Below are 5,463 nucleotides of genomic sequence, written 5' to 3'. Positions count from 1 at the left end.
TTGCCTTAGATATCGTCATAACTTTGCGCTTTTCTAGCAATTGCTCGACAGTAATTTGTTCACCCACCATATTATTTGCTATCTTGAGAGAAGCCTCTAGTGAAACCTATGGCCCCGGGTCTATTTTCCATCATATAAGTTTGCGATCTATTATTTTGCAATCTTTTACTTTCCGATCTATAAACTAAAAAACCCAAACATATTTACTTTATCTTTTGTTTAGTTTATCTATCTCTATGAGATCTCACTTTTGCAAGTGACCGTGAAGGGATTGACAACCCCTTTATCGTGTTGGGTGCAAGTGTTTGATTGTTTGTGCAGGTATTGGTGATTTGGGCATTGTCTCCTATTGGATTGATACCTTGGTTCTCTAACCGAGGGAAATACTTATCTCTACTTTGCTGCATGACCCTTTCCTCTTCAAGGGAAAAACCAACGCAAGCTCAAGAAGTAGCAGGAAGAATTTCTGGCGCCGTTGCCGGGGAGATCTATGCCAAGTCAAGACATACCAACTGTTGGGGAACGTAGTAATTTCAAAAAAATTCCTACGCACATGCAAGATCATGGTGATGCATAGCAACGAGAGGGGAGAGTGTAGTCCACGTACCCTCGTAGACCGTAAGCGGAAGCGTTTATCAACACGGTTGATGTAGTCGTACACCTTCACGATCCGTCCCGATCAAGTACCGAACGTACGGCACCTTTGTGTTCAACGCTTGTTTAGCTCGATGACATCCTCGCCTTCTTGATCCACCAAGAGGGGCGAAGTAGAAGGTGAGTTCCGGCAGCACGACTGCGTGGTGACGGTGTTGGTGAAGAACAATCTCCGCAGGGCTTCGCCTAAGCACTACGAAAACAATGATGGAGGATAAACTAGAGGGGACAGGGTTGCCGACACATTGCTTGGTGTTTCTTGATGTGTCTTGGGTGCTAGCCCTACCCCTCTATTTATATATTGAGCCTTGGGGTCGAAACTTGGAGTAAAAGCCTCCACAAAGTCGGTTTCACCCGAAAGGTAAGAGTCCTTCTCGGACTCCAGGGCCAGACGCTAGGGTTCCCGGCGACTGGACCCAGACGCCAGGGACCCTAGCGTCTGGCCCCTGGACTCCGCAAAACTTCCTTTTTCGCTTTCCAAAAACCATGTGGGCTTTCCCCTTTGGCCCAAATAAAGTGTTCTCGTACCCAAACATTTCAGGAAACATCCGGAACCCCTTCCGGTGAATTCTGGAACACTTCCGGAGACTAAACACTATTATCCCATATATCAATCTTTATCTCCGAACCATTTCGGAGTTCCTCGTCATGTCCGTGATCTCATCCGGGACTCCAAACAACATTCGGTCACCAACATACACAACTCATATAATACTATATCGTCAACGAACGTTTAAGCGTGCGGACCCTACGGGTTCGAGAACTATGTAGACATGACCGAGACACCTCTCTGGTCAATAACCAATAGCGGAACCTGGATGCCCATATTGGCTCCTACATATTCTACGAAGATCTTTATTGGTCGAACCGCATAACAACAAACGTTGTTCCCTTTGTCATCGGTATGTTACTTGCCCAAGATTCGTTCGTCGGTATCTCAATACCTAGTTCAATCTCGTTACCGGCAAGTCTCTTTACTCGTTCCGTAATGCATCATCCCACAACTAACTTATTAGTCACATTGCTTGCAAGGCTTATAGTGATGTGCATTACCGAGAGGGCCCAGAGATACCTCTCCGACAATCGGAGTGACAAATCCTAATCTTGATCTATGCCAACTCAACAAGTACCATCGGAGACACCTGTAGAGCACCTTTATAATCACCCAGTTACGTTGTGACGTTTGGTAGCACACAAAGTGTTACTCCGGTATTCAGGAGTTGCATAATCTCATAGTCATAGGAACATGTATAAGCCATGAAGAAAGCAATAGCAATATACTAAACGATCAATTGCTAAGCTAACGAAATGGGTCAAGTCAATCACATCATTCACTAATGATGTGATCCCGTTAATCAAATGACAACTCATGTCTATGGCTAGGAAACTAAACCATCTTTGATTCAACGAGCTACTCAAGTAGAGGCATACTAGTGACACTCTGTTTGTCTATGTACTCACACATGTACTAAGTTTCCGGTTAATAGAATTCTAGCATGAATAATAAACATTTATCATGATATAAGGAAATATAAATAACAACTTTATTATTGCCTCTAGGGCATATTTCCTTCACCAAGTACCCATCATAAACTGTCATCTCTTGCATTACATTATTCGCCATTTGCATCTCATTTTCCTCTCCCCAACTTCGAAAACGATTTTCGAAAAGATTTGCCTTTGTATTCACCCTCGTTTCGTATGCCTTTTTGCTCATTTGCTATCTTTGATTGCGTTGCCATGTGCCTTCTATTTGCTTGCATCTTTGCATGCTAAAAAACTATTGTTATGGATCCTCATCCCCTTGCTAATCTTTTTAAGAGATCCAATTATGATGAACCAATTGCTAGTGAGTTGAGTGCACTAGACTATCTTTATGATGTTTTGCTTGAAAACCGTGAATCTGAAATTTGTGATGAAGTACTTTATGAAGTAATTCACGATAGATCTTTGAATGAAAAGCATGATTGCAATGATGTTATTATAAATTCTATTAATGTCTATTATTTTACTGATGTGCAAAACCCTAAGCTTGGGGATGCTAATTTTGCTATGTCTACTACTTGTTGCAATGAACATGATTGGGGTGATTCTTCTTATGATCTTGCAAATTTATTTAAACCCCATGATGAATATGAGATTGATAATAATATTTGCAATAATATTGAAAGTGGGTTTGTAAGAGTGTCGACTTTAGATCCCACATATTTGGAAAATATTCAATCTTATGAATTTTTTGATAAAAATGGGTTTAGAGAGGTCATGACTTTATTTTATGATAATCCCACTATTTCGGAAGAGTGTCAACTTTGCATGCATGTGGATCATGAAGAGAAAATTTTATGTGATAGTTATATTGTTAAATTTGATTATGATCCTACATGTAATTATTATGAGAGAGGAATATATGGTTGTAGAAATTTTCATGTTACAAAATTACCTCTCGATATGTTGAGATTGCTATTGTTTCTTTCTTCTTCCTTGCATATGGTGGTTTTTGCTTGTCTTGATAATTTGTTTGATTATAAAATACGTATGCACAGGAAGAATGTTAGACTTAAACTTATTTATCACATGTTTTATGATGCTCTCTTTGTGTTTCAATTGCTATCTTTCATGTGAGCATCATTGAAATTATCAATGCCTAGCTAAAAGGCTCTAAAGAAAACCGCTTGTTGGGAGACAACCCAATATATTTACTTTCTGATTTTGAATAAATAATTAATCTAGCCTCTGGTTGGATGTGTTTTTGTGTTTTATTTAGTGTTTGTGCCAAGTATGACCTTTGGGATGGCTTACGTGATATTTGATTTGATCTTCCTGAAAAACAGAAACTTTTGCACCTAGTCCCAGAATTTTTCAAAATCACAGAAGCATGATAAAATTCTGAATTTTCTACACAATATTAGTATACAAATTTCCTCTATTGTCCTAATTTTTCAGAATATTTGGAGTTACAGAAGTATTCGAAGTACCCAGATTACTACAGACTGTTCTATTTTTGACAGATTCTGTTTTCTATGTGTTGTTTGCTTACTTTGATGAATCTATGGGTAGTATCGGGGGTATGAACCATGGAAAAGTTGGAATATAGTAGATATTGCACCAATATAAATAAAGAATAATTTCATAATAGTACCATAAGTGGTGATTTACTTTCTTATACTAACGGAGCTTATGAGATTTTCTGTTGAGTTTTGTGTTGTGATGTTTTCATGTTTTGGGTAAGGATTTGATGGACTATGGAATAAGGAGTGGCAATAGCCTAATCTTGGGAATGCCCAAGACACCCCAAGGTAATATTCAAGGACAACCAAGAGCCTAAGCTTGGGGATGCCCCGGAAGGCATCCCCTCTTTCGTCTTCCTCTATCGATAACTTACTTGAGGCTATATTTTTATTCACCACATGATATGTGTTTTGCTTGGAGCGTCTTGTATGATATGAGTATTTACTTTTTAGTTTGCCACAATCATCCTTGATGTACACACCTTTTGAGAGGGACACACATGAATCGTGATTTATTAAAATACTCTATGTGCTTCACTTATATCTTTTGAGCTAGGCAATTTTGCTGAAGTGCTTCACTTATATCTTTTTAGAGCACGGCGGTGGCTTTATTTTGTAGAAATTATTGAACTCTCATGCTTCACTTATATAATTTTGAGAGTCTTTTTAAACAGCATGGTAATTTGCTTTGGTTATGAATTTAGTCCTAATATGATAGGCATCCAAGAGGGGTATAAAAAAACTTTCATATAAAGTGCATTGAATACTATGAGAAATTTGATTCCTTATGATTGTTTTGAGATATAGAGATGGTGATATTATAGAGTCATGCTAGTGAGTAGTTGTGAATTGGAGAAATACTTGTGTTAAGGTTTGTGATTCCTATAGCATGCACGTATGGTGAACCGTTATGTAATGAAGTTGGAGCATGATTTATTTTTTGATTGTCTTCCTTATGAGTGGCGGTCGGGGACAAGCGATGGTCTTTTCCTACCAATCTATCCCCCTAGGAGGATGCACGTAGTACTTCGTTTCGATGACTAATAGATTTTTGCAATAAGTATGTGAGTTCTTTATGACTAATGTTGAGTCCATGGATTATACGCACTCTCACCCTTCCACCATTGCTAGCCTCTCTAGTGCCGCGCAACCTTTGCTGGTACCATATACCCACCTATTACCTTCCTCAAAACAGCCACCATACCTACCTATTATGGCATTTCCATAGCCATTCCGAGATATATTTCCATGAAACTTTCCATCATTCCGTTTTATTATGACACGTTCCATCCTTGTCATATTACTTTGCATGATCGTGCAGTTGACATCGTATTTGTGGCAAAACCACCTTTCATAATTCTTTCATACATGTCACTCTTGAGTCATTGCACATCCCGGAACACCGCCGGAGGCATTCATATAGAGTCATATTTTGTTCTAAGTATCGAGTTGTAATTTTTGAGTTGTAAGTAAATAAGAGTGTGATGATCTACATTATTAGGGCATTGTCCCATGTGAGGGAAAAAAGGGAGGCCAAAGAATCCAAAAAAATGAGAGAAAAAGAGAGAAGGGGCAATGTTACTATCCTTTTTTTCACACTTGTGCTTCAAAGTAGCACCATGATCTTCATGGTAGAGAGTCTCCTATGTTGTCACTTGGATATGCTGGGAATTTTTAGTTATAGAACTTGGCTTCTATATTCTAACAATGGGCTTCCTCAAATTGCCCTAGGTCTTCATGAGCAAGCAAGTTGGATGCACACCCACTTATTTTTCTTTTGAGCTTTCATAAACTTTTAGCT

The sequence above is a fragment of the Aegilops tauschii genome, chromosome 3 (assembly GCF_002575655.3).
Source record: "Aegilops tauschii subsp. strangulata cultivar AL8/78 chromosome 3, Aet v6.0, whole genome shotgun sequence".
In the NCBI taxonomy this organism is placed as follows: domain Eukaryota; kingdom Viridiplantae; phylum Streptophyta; class Magnoliopsida; order Poales; family Poaceae; genus Aegilops; species Aegilops tauschii.
The sequence above is the reverse complement of the archived record's forward strand: the minus strand, read 5'-3'. Positions refer to the sequence as shown.